The sequence below is a fragment of the Camellia sinensis genome, unplaced genomic scaffold (genome assembly GCF_055761805.1).
Source record: "Camellia sinensis isolate YWXY unplaced genomic scaffold, ASM5576180v1 Unanchor1, whole genome shotgun sequence".
NCBI lineage: Eukaryota > Viridiplantae > Streptophyta > Magnoliopsida > Ericales > Theaceae > Camellia > Camellia sinensis.
The window spans coordinates 37868018-37886792 of NW_028128987.1; positions in this window are offsets into that span (position 1 = coordinate 37868018).

Below are 18775 nucleotides of genomic sequence, written 5' to 3' on the forward strand. Positions count from 1 at the left end.
TTCCATTTTTAATTTTATGCAACTTTCATTTTTATTTTTATTCAACTTCCATTTTTATTCAATTTACTTTTCTATTTAACTTCCTTTTTTATTTAATTTCCAAATAGATCGTTTAGGTAAAGTGGTTTCTGGATTGAACTTCCATATTTAATTTTCTGCAACTGTAATTTTTATTTTTATTCAACTTCCATTTTTATTCAATTTACTTTTCTATTAAACTTCCTTTTTTATTTAATTTCCAAATAGATCGTTAAGGTATAATGGTTTCTGGAATGAACTTCCATTTTTAATTTTCTGCAACTTCCATTTTTATTTTTATTCTACTGCCATTTTAATTCAATTTACTTTCCTATTAAACTTCTTTTTTTATTCAATTTCCAAGTAGATCGTTAAGGTATTGTGGTTTCTGGATTGAACTTCCATTTTTAATTTTATGCAACTTTCTTTTTTATTTTTATTCTACTTCCATCTTTAATCAATTTACTTTTTTATTAAACCTAATTTTTTATTTAATTTCCAAATACATCGCTATGGTATAGTGGTTTCTGGATTGAACTTCCAATTTTAATTTTATGCAACTTTTATTTTTATTTTTATTTTTATTTAACTTCCTTTTTTATTCAATTTTCTTTTTTCTACTCAACTTCCTTTTTTATTTAATTTCCAAATAGATCGTTAAGGTATAGTGGTTTTTGGATTGAACTTCCACTTTTAATTTTCTGCAACTTTCATTTTTATTTTTATTCAACTTCCATATTTATTCAATTTACTTTTCTATTAAACTTCCTTTTTTATTTAATTTCCAAATAGATCGTTAAGGAATAGTGTTTTCTGGATTGTACTTCCAATTTTAGTTTTATGCAACTTTCATTTTTATTTTTATTCTACTTCCATTTTAATTAAATTTACATTCCTCTTAAACTTCCCCTTTTATTTAACTTCCAAATAGATCACTAAGGTATAGTAGTTTCTGGATTGAACTTCCATTTTTAATTTTATGCAACTTTCATTTTTATTTATATTCTACTTCCGTTTTTATTCAATTTAATTTTCTATTAAACTTCCTTTTTTATTTAATTTCCAAATAGATCGTTAAGGTATAGTGGTTTCTGGAATGAACTTCCATTTTTAATTTTCTGCAACTTCCATTTTTATTTTTATTTAACTTCCTTTTTTATTCAAGTTTCTTTTCTACTCAACTTCCTTTTTTATTTAATTTCCAAATGGGTCGTTAAGGTATAGTGGTTTTTGGATTTAACATTCATTTTTAATTTTATGCAAATTTCACTTTTATTTTTATTCAACTTTCATTTTTATTCAATTTACTTTTCTATTAAACTTCCTTTTTTATTTAATTTCCAAATATATCGTTAAGGTAAAGTGGTTTCTGGATTGAACTTCCATATTTAATTTTCTGCAACTTTCATTTTTTTTTTATTGACCTTCTATTTTTATTCAATTTACTTTTCTGTTAAACTTCCTTTTTTTTATAATTTCGAAATAGATTGTTAAGGTATAGTGGTTTCTGGATTGTACTTCCAGTTTTAATTTTATGCAACTTTTATTTTTATTTTTATTCTACTTCCATTTTAATTCAATTTACTTTCCTATTAAACTTCATTTTTTATTTAATTTGCAAATATATCGCTAAGGTATAGTGGTTTCTGGATTGAACTTCCATTTTTAATTTTATGCAACTTTCATTTTTATTTATATTCTACTTCCATTTTTATTCAATTTACTTTTCTATTAAACTTCCTTTTTTATTTAATTTCAAAATAGATCGTTAAGGTATAGTGGTTTCTGGATTGAACTTCCATTTCTAATTTTATGCAACTTTCATTTTTATTTTTATTCTACTTCCATTTTTATTCAATTTACATCCCTATTAAACTTCCTTTTTTATTTAATTTCCAAATAGATCGTTAAGGTATAGTGGTTTTTGGAATGAACTTCCATTTTTAATTTTCTGCAACTTCCATTTTTATTTTTATTTAACTTCCATTTTTATTCAAGTGTCTTTTCTACTCAACTTCCTTTTTTATTAAATTTCCAAATAGATCGTTAAGGTATACTGGTTTTTGGATTGAACTTCCATTTTTAATTTTATGCAACTTTAATTTTTATTTTTATTCAAATAAATTTTTTTTTCAATTTACTCTTCTATTAAACATCCTTTTTTGTTTAATTTCCAAATAGATCGTCAGGGTATAGTGGTTTTTGGATTGAACTTCCATTTTTAATTTTATGCGACTTTCATTTTTATTTTTATTCTACTTCCATTTTTATTCAATTTACTTTTCTATTAAACATCCTCTTTTATTTAATTTCCAAATAGATCGTTAAGGTAAAGTGGTTTCTGGATATAACTTCCATATTTAATTTCCTGCAACTGTTATTTTTATTTTTATTCAACTACCATATTTATTCAATTTACTTTTCTATTAAACTTCTTTTTTTACTTAATTTCCAAATATATCGCTAAGGTATAGTGGTTTCTGGATTGAACTTCCATTTTTAATTTTATGCAACTTTCATTTTTATTTATATTCTACTTCCATTTTTATTCAATTTACTTTTCTATTAAACTTCCTTTTTTATTTAATTTCAAAATAGATCACTAAGGTATAGTGGTTTCTGGATTGAACTTTCATTTTTAATTTTATGCAACTTTCATTTTTATTTTCATTCAACTTCCATTTTTATTCAATTTACTTTTCTATTAAACTTCCTTTTTTATTTAATTTCCAAATGGATCATTAAGGTACAGTGGTTTTTGGATTGAACTTCCATTTTTAATTTTATGCAACTTTTATTTTTATTTTTATTGAACTTCGATTTTTATTCAATTTACTTTTCTATTAAACTACCTTATTTGTTTAATTTCCAAATAGATCGTTATGGTATAGTGGTTTTTGAATTGAAGTTCCATTTTTAATTTTATGCAACTTTCATTTTTATTTTTATTCAACTTCCATTTTTATTCAATTTATTTTTCTAATAAACTTCCTTTTTTATTTAATTTCCAAATAGATCGTTAAGGTATAGTGGTTTTTGGAATGAACTTCCATTTTTACTTTTCTGCAACTTCCATTTTTTTTTTTATTTAACTTCCTTTTTTATTCATGATTCTTTTCTACTTAACTTCCTTTTTTATTTAATTTCCATATAGGTCGTTACGGTATAGTGGTTTTTGGATTGAACTTCCATTTTTAATTTTATGCAACTCTCATTTTTATTTTTATTCAACTTTCATTTTTATTCAATTTACTTTTCTATTCAACTTACTTTTGTATTTAATTTCCAAATAGATCGTTAAGGTATAGTGGTTTCTGGATTGAACTTCCATATTTAATTTTCTGCAACTTTCATTTTTATTTTTATTCAACTTCCTTTTTTATTTAATTTCCAAATAGATCGTTAAGGTATAGTGGTTTCTGGATTGAACTTCCATTTTTAATTTTAGGCAACTTTCATTTTTATTTTTATTCTACTTCCATTTTTATTCAATTTACTTTCCTATTAAACTTCTGTTTTTATTTAATTTCCAAATAGATCGTTAAGGTATAGTGGTTTCTGGAATGAACTTCCATTTTTACTTTTCTGCAACTTCCATTTTTTATTTTTATTTAATTTCCTTTTTTATTCAAGATTCTTTTCTACTCAACTTCCTTTTTTATTTAATTTCCAAATAGATCGTTAAGGTGTAGTGGTTTTTGGATTGAACTTCCATTTTTAATTTTATGCAACTTTCATTTTTATTTTTATTCAACTTCCATTTTTTTTTTAATTTACTTTTCTATTAAACTTACTTTTTTATTTAATTTCCAAATAGATCGTTAAGGTAAAGTGGTTTTTGGATTGAAATTCCATATTTAATTTCCTGCAACTTTCATTTTTATTTTTATTGAACTTCTATTTTTATTCAATTTACTTTTCTGTTAAACTTCCTTTTTTATTTAATTTCGAAATAGATCGTTAAGGTATAGTGGTTTCTGGATTGAACTTCCAGTTTTAATTTTATGCAATTTTTATTTTTATTTTTATTCTACTTCCATTTTAATTCAATTTACTTTCCTATTAAACTTCCTTTTTTATTTAATTTCCAAATAGATCTTTAAGGTATAGTTGTTTCTGGAATGAACTTCCATTTTTAATTTTCTGCAACTTCCTTTTTTATTTTTATTTAACTTCCTTTTTTATTCAAGTTTCTTTTCTACTCAACTTCCTTTTTTATTTAATTTCCAAATAGATCGTCAAGGTATAGTGGTTTTTGGATTGAACTTCCATTTTAAATTTTATGCAACTTTCATTTTTATTTTATTCAACTTCCATTTTTATTTAATTTCCAAATAGATCGTTAAGGTATAGTGGTTTCTGGATTGAACTTCCATATTTAATTTTCTACAACTTTCATTTTTATTTTTGTTGAACTTCCATTTTTATTCAATTTACTTTTCTATTAAACTTCCTTTTTCATTTAATTTCCAAATAGATCGTTAAGGTATAGTAGTTTCTGGATTGAACTTCCATTTTTAATTTTATGCAACTTTCATTTCTATTTTTATTCAACTTCCATTTTTATTCAATTTACTTTTCTATTTGACTTCCTTTTTTATTTAATTTCCAAATAGATCGTTAAGGTAAAGTGGTTTCAGGATTGAACTTCCATATTTAATTTTCTGCAACTTTAATTTTTATTTTTATTCAACTTCCATTTTTATTCAATTTACTTTTCTATTAAACCTCCCTTTTTATTTAATTTCCAAATAGATCGTTAAGGTATAATGGTTTCTGGATTGAACTTCCATTTTTAATTTTATGCAACTTTCATTTTTATTTTTATTCTACTGCCATTTTAATTCAATTTACTTTCCTATTAAACTTCCTTTTTTATTCAATTTCCAAGTAGATCGTTAAGGTATAGTGGTTTCTGGATTGAACTTCCATTTTTAATTTTATGCAACTTTCATTTTTATTTTTATACTACTTCCATTTTTAATCAATTTACTTTTTTATTAAACCTCATTTTTTATTTAATTTCCAAATACATCGTTATGGTATAGTGGTTTCTGGATTGTACTTCCAGTTTTAATTTTATGCAACTTTTATTTTTATTTTTATTCTACTTCCATTTTAATTCAATTTACTTTCCTATTAAACTTCATTTTTTATTTAATTTGCAAATATATCGCTAAGGTATAGTGGTTTCTGGATTGAACTTCCATTTTTAATTTTATGCAACTTTCATTTTTATTTATATTCTACTTCCATTTTTATTCAATTTACTTTTCTATTAAACTTCCTTTTTTATTTAATTTCAAAATAGATCGTTAAGGTATAGTGGTTTCTGGATTGAACTTCCATTTCTAATTTTATGCAACTTTCATTTTTATTTTTATTCTACTTCCATTTTTATTCAATTTACATCCCTATTAAACTTCCTTTTTTATTTAATTTCCAAATAGATCGTTAAGGTATAGTGGTTTTTGGAATGAACTTCCATTTTTAATTTTCTGCAACTTCCATTTTTATTTTTATTTAACTTCCATTTTTATTCAAGTGTCTTTTCTACTCAACTTCCTTTTTTATTAAATTTCCAAATAGATCGTTAAGGTATACTGGTTTTTGGATTGAACTTCCATTTTTAATTTTATGCAACTTTAATTTTTATTTTTATTCAAATAAATTTTTTTTTCAATTTACTCTTCTATTAAACATCCTTTTTTGTTTAATTTCCAAATAGATCGTCAGGGTATAGTGGTTTTTGGATTGAACTTCCATTTTTAATTTTATGCGACTTTCATTTTTATTTTTATTCTACTTCCATTTTTATTCAATTTACTTTTCTATTAAACATCCTCTTTTATTTAATTTCCAAATAGATCGTTAAGGTAAAGTGGTTTCTGGATATAACTTCCATATTTAATTTCCTGCAACTGTTATTTTTATTTTTATTCAACTACCATATTTATTCAATTTACTTTTCTATTAAACTTCTTTTTTTACTTAATTTCCAAATATATCGCTAAGGTATAGTGGTTTCTGGATTGAACTTCCATTTTTAATTTTATGCAACTTTCATTTTTATTTATATTCTACTTCCATTTTTATTCAATTTACTTTTCTATTAAACTTCCTTTTTTATTTAATTTCAAAATAGATCACTAAGGTATAGTGGTTTCTGGATTGAACTTTCATTTTTAATTTTATGCAACTTTCATTTTTATTTTCATTCAACTTCCATTTTTATTCAATTTACTTTTCTATTAAACTTCCTTTTTTATTTAATTTCCAAATGGATCATTAAGGTACAGTGGTTTTTGGATTGAACTTCCATTTTTAATTTTATGCAACTTTTATTTTTATTTTTATTGAACTTCGATTTTTATTCAATTTACTTTTCTATTAAACTACCTTATTTGTTTAATTTCCAAATAGATCGTTATGGTATAGTGGTTTTTGAATTGAAGTTCCATTTTTAATTTTATGCAACTTTCATTTTTATTTTTATTCAACTTCCATTTTTATTCAATTTATTTTTCTATTAAACTTCCTTTTTTATTTAATTTCCAAATAGATCGTTAAGGTATAGTGGTTTTTGGAATGAACTTCCATTTTTACTTTTCTGCAACTTCCATTTTTTTTTTTATTTAACTTCCTTTTTTATTCATGATTCTTTTCTACTTAACTTCCTTTTTTATTTAATTTCCATATAGGTCGTTACGGTATAGTGGTTTTTGGATTGAACTTCCATTTTTAATTTTATGCAACTCTCATTTTTATTTTTATTCAACTTCCATTTTTATTCAATTTACTTTTCTATTCAACTTACTTTTGTATTTAATTTCCAAATAGATCGTTAAGGTATAGTGGTTTCTGGATTGAACTTCCATATTTAATTTTCTGCAACTTTCATTTTTATTTTTATTCAACTTCCTTTTTTATTTAATTTCCAAATAGATCGTTAAGGTATAGTGGTTTCTGGATTGAACTTCCATTTTTAATTTTAGGCAACTTTCATTTTTATTTTTATTCTACTTCCATTTTTATTCAATTTACTTTCCTATTAAACTTCTGTTTTTATTTAATTTCCAAATAGATCGTTAAGGTATAGTGGTTTCTGGAATGAACTTCCATTTTTACTTTTCTGCAACTTCCATTTTTTATTTTTATTTAATTTCCTTTTTTATTCAAGATTCTTTTCTACTCAACTTCCTTTTTTATTTAATTTCCAAATAGATCGTTAAGGTGTAGTGGTTTTTGGATTGAACTTCCATTTTTAATTTTATGCAACTTTCATTTTTATTTTTATTCAACTTCCATTTTTTTTTTAATTTACTTTTCTATTAAACTTACTTTTTTATTTAATTTCCAAATAGATCGTTAAGGTAAAGTGGTTTTTGGATTGAAATTCCATATTTAATTTCCTGCAACTTTCATTTTTATTTTTATTGAACTTCTATTTTTATTCAATTTACTTTTCTGTTAAACTTCCTTTTTTATTTAATTTCGAAATAGATCGTTAAGGTATAGTGGTTTCTGGATTGAACTTCCAGTTTTAATTTTATGCAATTTTTATTTTTATTTTTATTCTACTTCCATTTTAATTCAATTTACTTTCCTATTAAACTTCCTTTTTTATTTAATTTCCAAATAGATCTTTAAGGTATAGTTGTTTCTGGAATGAACTTCCATTTTTAATTTTCTGCAACTTCCTTTTTTATTTTTATTTAACTTCCTTTTTTATTCAAGTTTCTTTTCTACTCAACTTCCTTTTTTATTTAATTTCCAAATAGATCGTCAAGGTATAGTGGTTTTTGGATTGAACTTCCATTTTAAATTTTATGCAACTTTCATTTTTATTTTATTCAACTTCCATTTTTATTTAATTTCCAAATAGATCGTTAAGGTATAGTGGTTTCTGGATTGAACTTCCATATTTAATTTTCTACAACTTTTATTTTTATTTTTGTTGAACTTCCATTTTTATTCAATTTACTTTTCTATTAAACTTCCTTTTTCATTTAATTTCCAAATAGATCGTTAAGGTATAGTAGTTTCTGGATTGAACTTCCATTTTTAATTTTATGCAACTTTCATTTCTATTTTTATTCAACTTCCATTTTTATTCAATTTACTTTTCTATTTGACTTCCTTTTTTATTTAATTTCCAAATAGATCGTTAAGGTAAAGTGGTTTCAGGATTGAACTTCCATATTTAATTTTCTGCAACTTTAATTTTTATTTTTATTCAACTTCCATTTTTATTCAATTTACTTTTCTATTAAACCTCCCTTTTTATTTAATTTCCAAATAGATCGTTAAGGTATAATGGTTTCTGGATTGAACTTCCATTTTTAATTTTATGCAACTTTCATTTTTATTTTTATTCTACTGCCATTTTAATTCAATTTACTTTCCTATTAAACTTCCTTTTTTATTCAATTTCCAAGTAGATCGTTAAGGTATAGTGGTTTCTGGATTGAACTTCCATTTTTAATTTTATGCAACTTTCATTTTTATTTTTATACTACTTCCATTTTTAATCAATTTACTTTTTTATTAAACCTCATTTTTTATTTAATTTCCAAATACATCGTTATGGTATAGTGGTTTCTGGATTGAACTTCCAATTTTAATTTTATGCAACTTTTATTTTTATTTTTATTTTTATTTAACTTCCTTTTTTATTCAAGTTTTTTTTCTACTCGACTTCCTTTTTTATTTGAATTCCAAATAGATCGTTAAGGTATAGTGGTTTTTGGATTGAACTTTCACTTTTAATTTTCTGCAACTTTCATTTTTATTTTTATTCAACTTCCATATTTATTCAATTTAGTTTTCTATTAAACTTCCTTTTTTTGTTTAATTTCCAAATAGATCGTTAAGGCATAGTGGTTTCTGGATTGAACTTCCAATTTTAGTTTTATGCTACTTTCATTTTTGTTTTTATTCTACTTCCATTTTAATTAAATATACTTTCCTCTTAAACTTCCCCTTTTATTTAATTTCCAAATAGATCACTAAGGTATAGTAGTTTCAGGATTGAACTTCCATATTTAATTTTATGCAACTTTCATTTTTATTTATATTCTACTTCCGTTTTTATTCAATTTATTTTTCTATTAAACTTCCTTTTTTATTTAATTTCCAAATAGATCGTTAAGGTATAGTGGTTTCTGGAATGAACTTCCATTTTTAATTTTCTGCAACTTCCATTTTCATTTTTATTTAACTTCCTTTTTTATTCAAGTTTCTTTTCTACTCAACTTCCTTTTTTATTTAATTTCCAAATAGATCGTTAAGGTATAGTGGTTTTTGGATTGAACTTTCATTTTTAATTTTATGGTACTTTCACTTTTATTTTTATTTAACTTTCACTTTTATTCAATTTACTTTTCTATTAAATTTCCTTTTTTATTTAATTTCCAAATAGATCATTAAGGTAAAGTGGTTTCTGGATTGAACTTCCATATTTAATTTTCTGCAACTTTCATTTTTATTTTTATTGAACTTCTATTTTTATTCAATTTACTTTTCTATTAAACTTCCTTTTTTATTTAATTTCGAAATAGATCGTTATGGTATAGTGGTTTCTGGATTGAACTTCCAGTTTTAATTTTATGCAACTTTTATTTTTATTTTTATTCTACTTCCATTTTAATTCAATTTACTTTCCTATTAAACTTCCTTTTTTATTTAATTTCCAAATATATCGCTAAGGTATAGTGGTTTCTAGATGGAACTTCCATTTTTAATTTTATGCAACTTTCATTTTTATTTATATTCTACTTCCATTTTTATTCAATTTACTTTTCTATTAAACTTCCTTTTTTATTTAATTTCCAAATAGATCGTTAAGGTATAGTTGTTTCTGGAATGAACTTCCATTTTTAATTTTCGGCAAATTCCATTTTTATTTTTATTTAACTTCCATTTTTATTCAAGTGTCTTTTCTACTCAACTTCCTCTTTTATTTAATTTCCAAATAGAACGTTAAGGTATAGTGGTTTTTGGATTGAACTTCCATTTTTAATTTTATGCAACTTTCATTTTTATTTTTATTCAAATGACATTTTTATTCAATTTACTTTTCTATTAAACTTCCTTTTTTATTTAATTTCCAAATAGATCGTCAATGTATAGTGGTTTTTGGATTGAACTTCCGTTTTTAATTTTATGCGACTTTCATTTTTATTTTTATTCTACTTCCATTTTTATTCAATTTACTTTTCTATTAAACTTCCTTTTTTATTTAATTTCCAAATAGATTGTTAAGGTAAAGTGGTTTCTGGATTTAGCTTCCATATTTAATTTTCTGCAGCTTTCATTTTTATTTTAATTCAACTTCCATATTTATTCAATGTACTTTTCTATTAAACTTCCTTTTTACTTAATTTCCAAATAGATCGTTAAGGTATAGTGGTTTCTGGATTGAACTTCCAATTTTAGTTTTATGCAACTTTCATTTTTATTTTTGTTCTACTTCCATTTTAATTCAACTAACTTTCCTATTAAACTTCCTTTTTTATTTAATTTCCAAATAGATCACTAAGGTATAGTGGTTTCTGGATTGAACTTTCATTTTTATTTTTATGCAACTTTCATTTTTATTTTCATTCAACTTCCATTTTTTTTTTCAATTTACTTTTCTATTAACCTTCCTTTTTTATTTAATTTCCAAATGGATCGTTAAGGTACAGTGGTTTTTGGATTGAACTTCCATTTTTAATTTTATGCAACTTTCATTTTTATTTTTATTCAACTTCCATTTTTATTCAATTTACTTTTCTATTAAACTACCTTTTCTATTTAATTTCCATATAGATCGTTAAGGTATAGTGGTTTTTGTATTGAAGTTCCATTTTTAATTTTATGCAACTTTCAGTTTTATTTTTATTCAACTTCCATTTTTATTCAATTTACTTTTCTATTAAACTTCCTTTTTTATTTAATTTCCAAATAGATCGTTAAGGTATAGTGGTTTCTGGATTGAACTTCCATATTTAATTTTCTGCAACTTTCATTTCTATTTTTATTCGACTTCCATTTTTATTCGATTTACTTTTCTGCTAAACTTTCTTGTTTATTTAATTTCCAAATAGATCGTTAAGGTATAGTGGTTTCTGGATTGAACATCCATTTTTAATTTTATGCAACTTTCATTTTTATTTTTATTCTACTTCCATTTTAATTCAATTTACTTTCCTATTAAACTTCTTTTTTATTTAATTTCCAAATAGACCGCTAAGAACCTGGCCAACATCATCAATATGGCTCAGAACCTGGCCAAACTTACAACAGTGAACTATATATATATCATATTCACATTCTTCCAATGTCAACAAATAGATGAGACTCAGGCTCAAATCAAGACACTTCATACTTCCAATTTGATACATATTTTAGTGCTGTATCAATAAAAACACTTCAATATAAATAAGCACACATAAAAGTGATGCTAATGGAGTCCATCCCCTATCTCCTCCCAAACAAAAATCCGGTTTAGAGGTCCATCCCCTATCTTCCCCTAAACCGTGGAGTACATCTCCTATCTCCTCCCACACAAAACAAAGTATGTAAACACATAACATATACACCACACAATCAATACACATAATGTCTGTATTAATTCAACAGTCAAAATTAATGACTCAACCAATGTGATTAGTTTCAGTTATACCTAATCCACATGCATTGTCTACAACAATCACGACTATCCTCCACCGATAGCCCAAAACAGTTATTTCGAGACTGGAAATAAATATATCAACAATTCAATAGGTGAGTGATTTAAATTATCCAACCACACCATTTAATCAATGAATTTCTCAATTTCATGAATTTAACCAAATTCCCCAATTCCCTTAAATTAATTATACAAATTAATTTATTAATACAACTAGGGTTTTCCCCAAAATTACCAAAGCACTCCCAACATATCAAAATACCAAAACTTAGAACAAAACTTATAAGATGGAGTAGGAAATCCCTACCTCGAAGAAAATAACCCGAATGGAGAAGATGGAGATGATGACTCAAAATCCAAAGTGCTCCAAATCCTCTCTTTTTCAGATTAAAAGAAAGCCCTCGCGAAGCTCTACCTTTCTTCCAAAGGAACTAGGGTAGAAGACCACTTGGAATAGATCAAATCTTAGAGAGAAGGTAAGAGTAGAGAGAAAAACTCTCAAGGGGCGGTTTTTAAAAGTTAAGAGAGAAAAAGTAGATCAAAAAGTGATCCAAAAAGTGAAATCTTGGACTGATGTAGTCGACTCCCCGCTCGAGCGTCCATACTCCCGCTCGAGCGTCGAATACGCACTCCCAGTACTTTTTGCAGAACCAGGTTCCCGCTCGAGCATCCAACTCCCCGCTCGAGCGGCACTCACACATTTCCGCTCGAGCGTCCAATCCCACGCTCGAGCGTCCAACCCTGCACAAGAAATACTGGATGGGTGATAATCCCGCTCGAGCACCAAAACCCCCGCTCGAGCGGACAAGCAACAAAAGAAACCCCGCTCGAGCGTCAAACTCCCGCTCGAGCGGACAGGTCAAAATCTGGGCAACTAGATTTGGCATCTAAACTCAACCGACCTGTAACAGACCCGCCCAACACATCCTATAACTCAAATACAAAGAGATTAAAGGACAACAACAACCAATATATAATGACAGGATCCACGAAACCTAAGTCCGGATACAATAATCTAAAGGGAAAAGACTGGGGTCGCTATAACCTCTCCTCTTTAAAAGAATTTCGTCCCCGAAATTAAGCATAAGGTTTCGAAAACAAGTTTTTTTTTTTTTTTTCCAAAATTCCAACAATATGATAACTCAAAATAAACAACTTGACCCAACACCGGCCATTTCATCTCTTATCAAGAGGCATTTCACAATATGTAAAATAACATATATTTCCACCTGCATTAATACTATGCAATTTTCTTTCAATTTCAACAACTTTCAATATATTCAACATATGCAATGTTCCATTAAACTTCCATTTCGGGACAAGTTCCAAAATATTTCCATTAACCAAAACATTCTCAATGTTTTATAGCTTAAGACACATATAAAGCTCTAAAGTTCAACAATATTACAAAATCTAAATACAAGATTACAAATCGATAAACATGTCCGGATATTTCTCGCGGACTTCCAACTCACGTTCCCAAGTGGCTTCCTCCACCCCGTGATATTTCCACAAAACTTTTACCAAAGGAATGGTCTTGCCTCGCAAGACTTGATCCCGCCTATCCAAGACCCGTACCGGTCTCTCCTCATATGAGACATCCTTATCAACCACTAAATCGGTCCAATCCAACACATGTGATGGATCCGGCTCATACTTCCGAAGCATACTCACATGAAACACGTCATGTACTCCGGACAACTGCGGCGGCAAAGCTAAATGATAAGCAGCCTCGCCAATCCTCTCAAGGATCTCAAACGGACCAATGAACCGAGGGGACAACTTCCCGCTCTTCCCAAACCTCATCAAACCCCGTCTAAGTGATATCTTCAGAAAGACATGATCACCCACCTCAAACACCAAAGGTCTCCTCCTACGGTCGGCATAAGATTTCTGACGACTCTGTGCTGTAACAAGTCTCTTACGGATAAGCTCAACTTTCTCTGTCGTTTTCCCCACCAACTCCGGACCCAACAGAGGTGTATCACCCACCTCGGCCCAACAAACAGGAGATCTACATGGTCGGCCATACAAGGCCTCAAACGGTGCCATACCGATACTAGACTGGAAACTGTTGTTGTAGGCAAACTCCACTAACGGCAAGTGCCTCTCCCACGATCCACTAAAGTCTAGAACACAACCCCGAAGCATATCCTCAAGAATCTGAATAGTACGCTCAGACTGCCCGTCAGTCTGAGGATGATAAGCTGTGCTAAAGGTCAACTTAGTGCCTAAGAAACTTTGCAAACTCTGCCACAACCTAGCAGTAAAATGAGGATCTCTATCCGAGACGATCGTCACTGGGACCCCGTGCAACCTCACTATGTCCCGAATGTACAAGTCGGCAAGATGATCTACCAAATCTCTCACGCGCATAGGAATGAAGTGCGCCGACTTAGTCAACCGGTCTACAACCACCCAAATAGCATCACTACCCCGCTGAGTCCTCGGAAGACCCACAACGAAGTCCATAGTGACGTGTTCCCACTTCCACTCGGCAATAGGCAAGGGTTGCAACAAACCCGCTGGCTTCTGATGTTCGGCCTTCACTTGCTGACAAGTAAGGCACTTAGATACGAAAGCTGCCACATCTCTCTTCATACCCCGCCACCAAAACTGGCAACCCAAATCCCGATACATCTTAGTGCCTCCCGGATGCACTGCAAGGCGTGAATGATGGAACTCTCGGAGTACCTCCTCTCGGCAAGACTCCGGCATAAACAAACGGTCTCAGTATCTCACACTCAGGTCGGAATACACCGTCAAACCCTTCTCAACCTTCCCACCAGAGATCTTCTCACGAAGAGATTCTACCTCAAGGTCACCCCTCTGAGCCTCTAGCACTCGAGTCACAAGTGTAGGCTGTGCAACAACAGAAAACAAGGCCGCAGCCTCAACGGATTCGCCCAGAAGTAAATCAAACTCCCCAAGTGCACCCAACATCTCCCATTCTCGGATGGCTATACTAGCTATGTCACCAACAGGTTTCCTGCTAAGGGCATCGGCCACCACATTGGCCTTTCCCGGATGATAATGCAACTCAAAGTCATAATCCTCTATGAATTCCATCCACCTCCTCTGCCTCAAGTTCAAGTCTTTCTGTGTAAATAAATATTTCAGACTCTTATGATCCGAGAATACCTCAAATCTCTCACCATAAAGATAATGCCTCCAAATCTTCAAGGCAAATATCACAGCTGCTAACCCTAGATCATGCGTAGGGTAATTATGCTCGTGAGTTTTCAACTGACGTGAGCCATAGGCAATCACTTTCCCCTCCTGCATCAACACACAACCCAAACCCTCTCGTGAGGCGTCACAATAGACTGCATAACCCAATCCTCTCTCTGGAATAATCAAGACTGGAGCGGTGGTCAGTCTAACTTTCAACTCCTGAAACGACTTTTCACAAGTCTCACTCCAAACAAATTTGACTCCCTTACGAGTCAATCTAGTCAAAGGCGAAGCTAATCTGGAGAAATCTTTCACAAACCGGAGATAATACCCAGCTAATCCCAGAAAACTGCGGATCTCAAACACACTCTTAGGCTGTGCCCAATCTTGCACTGCCTCAGTCTTGGATGTATCAACCGACACTCCTTCCCCAGAAACTACATGGCCTAAGAACTTGACCTCTTCTAGCTAGAATTCACACTTCCCAAACTTAGCATAAAGCTTATGGGCTCTAAGTAACTCAAGCACCACTCTCAAGTGTTCCTTGTGCTTCTCCTCCGATGGTGAATAGATAAGGATGTCGTCCACGAAGACGACTACAAAACGATCTAAAAATTCCTGGAAAATTCGGTTCATCAAATCCATAAACACTGCTGGTGCATTGGTGAGCCCAAATGGCATCACCAGAAACTCATAGTGGCCATACCGCGTACGGAATGCCGTCTTCAGAATATCCTCCTCCCTGACTCTTAACTGATGACAACCCGATCTCAAGTCTATCTTCGAGAAACAACGGGAACCCTTCAACTGATCGAACAGATCATCTATATGAGGCATAGGGTACTTATTCTTAACTGTAGCCCGATTCAATTTCCGGTAATCTATACAAAGTCTCAAAGCACCACCTTTCTTTTTAACAAAGAGGGCCGGTGCTCCCCACAGCGAAACACTAGGACGTATATAACCCTTGTCTAGTAACTCTTGGAGCTGAATCTTCAACTCAACTAACTCGGCTGGGGCAAAACGATAAGGTGCCATAGAAATCGGCGCTGTGCCGGGCACTAGGTCAATAGAGAACTCAATCTCCCGATGCGGTGGCAAACCAACAAGCTCCTCGGGAAAGACGCCCGAGTACTCACAAACCACCCGTGGCAACACAATCTGGGTCTCATCACACTCACTACTCAAAAAGCTAGCAAGTAGACCACTAAGCTCACTCCGCCCTCGCGAATCATACCCCGGTGGCAAAACACTACCAACCCGGTCCCCCAGAAAATGGAAACATTCCCCGCTCACGGTACAACAAGTGACCCTCTGGCGGTAACAATCAATAACTGCCCGGTATGACGATAACCAGTCCATACCCAAAATAACATCGAAGCCCTTCATGGGCATAACTACAAAGGAAAATGGGATTCTATGATAATCAACCTCTATATCACAACCCCTAACACCTTGTTTCAAGATCAATTCACCCACAAGAGGTGACACTACACAAATAGGAGATGCTAACTGTGCTAACTCCAACTCCAAAACAGATGCAAATGCAGCAGACACAAAGGAATGAGATGCACCCATATCAATCAAAACACTAGCAACCGAGTTGCAAAACAAGAAGGTACCTCTCACAACTGATGGTGCCGGCACAAGATCCTGCGCGGTAACAGCATACACGCGCCCAGACGACCTCTGATCAACCTGCTCACCCCTAGGAGCGTAAGACTGCTGCACCGACTGGGACGATGAAGCCCCCTGATTGGCCCTCGAGGCTTGACCCGACTGAGCTGGCTGCTGACCCTGAATCTGCCTCAAACCAGATGCACCAGGTGTGCCACCCAACTGCGGGCAATACCTCTTCATATGCCCTGGCTGACCACACTGATAACACGAGAGTGGCTGGCCTCTACCCTGACTCTGGCTCTGTGATCGAGCCGAAGATGATGCTGCTCTCTGCACTCCTCCCCTCTGAGGACAAACTGGAGACTTGTGGCCCAGCTGGCCACACTTGAAACAGGTAATGTCTCCCTGACTGCCTTTCCCCGAACTAGCACTCGGCACAGGAAAAGTCGATCTAGAAAAGCTACTCTGAGACTGCTGAGGATTAAAACCCTTCTGTCTCCTACCATCACTCTGACCATCCTGACTCCTCTTGGAGCCCTTCTGTCCTTCCTCCTCCTCCTGCATCATGATTTCCATGTGGGCTGCAGCATCAACCATACGCCCATAATCCCGAATCATAGTTCCCCCAACTCTCAGCTTGAGGCCACGCCTCAACTTCTTCTCAAACTCGATACAACGACGTTCCTCAGACGCCACCAACTCAGGTGCAAACCTGGACAAGTTAGTAAATGCAGCCTCAAACTCGGCCACTGAAGAACTCGACTGCTTAACCTGACAAAACTGGTCTCTCAGCTTCTCCCTGACTGCTGGAGATAAGAACTTCTCCTGGAAAGCATTCACAAATGCCTCCCACGTACCTCCAACACGAGCCTTAGTGAACTTCCACCACTGACCCGCATCCCCCTTCAGCTGGAAAGATGTCAAGGTCACTTTCAACCCCTCATCTTCGATGCCAAGCATCTCAAACGTCTTCGTTGTCTGTTCGAGCCATTCATCTGCCTTAAGCGGCTCTTTAGGATCACCCACAAATTCATCCGGATTAGACCGGAAGAAATCCCTCTTCAGAAAGGAAGGTCCTGCATCTGCAGCAACATCCCGAGCTTGATTCCCAGCTCTGAGAATGCCTATTGACTCCCTGAATGCCCCTGCTATCTCTCGGGCTAGAGCGCCCATAGCCTGCTGGCCTACTGGCTCGGCCACATTGGCCTGGCCAATACCCTCCTGAACTGCCGGAATCTCCTCTGGCACAGGCACCTCCTGCCTACCCGGCCTACCACGCCTACCTCGTCCTCGTCCTGACATCCTAATGAAGGAAACAAAGACGTTAGCACATTAATAAATGTGCCGAAGCTAAAAACTCACGTCCTAATGCATTGGACAACAATAATTCATTCCACGTAAGCACATAATCACATAAACACCTACGAATTTCATTCCCGGATAATGATAGTCTCAATACGTTACTATAGTTCCGGTTGGAAGCAGCAGTGATCAAGTGCCTTTCCAACAAGACTACTAGAAACTCAAGGGTCCAATCAACATCCTAGAAACTACATTCCATACCCACATAATCACATAAACATGTTATCACATAAACATAAAACATTACACTAAGTCTCTATCAAACGAGACGAACCCAATGTGATACTAATCACTTCCCACGTACCCAAAGTATTCAAACCCGGTACGCTCTGATACCAAGTTGTAACGCCCTCAAAATAAACCCATTATATATATATATATATCATTAACATGCAATATTAAAAGAAAACAATTCATTATCTCATTCATCAGAGTATTACTAAATGAAAACATTACATGTAATATCAAATTAAATGCCCTATGGGCTTACATCTTTCCAAGCCAACACTTGGACACAAAAATATGAGTTCTAACTCAAATACAAATAAAGCCCTAGGCTTGAATGTTTACATGTACTAACAAATAAAAGCAAACAACTGAAAATAGTCTTTTAAATCCAAGTCCTTCCAAGCTAAGTCCTTGGAGGTAGCTTATCACCTGAACCTGAAAATGATGTTCCCATATAGGGTGAGCCACAGCCCAGTAGAAATATACTAAACCAAATATAAGCATTGAATAAAGCAATAGCATTCAATATATGGTTAACCAAGATAATCAATTACATCATTATACAGTTTCATGACATTAATATCTAAGACACATTTTACTTTCCAACATCATCAATATGGCTCAGAACCTGGCCAAACTTACAACAGTGAACTATATATATATCATATTCACATTCTTCCAATGTCAACAAACAGATGA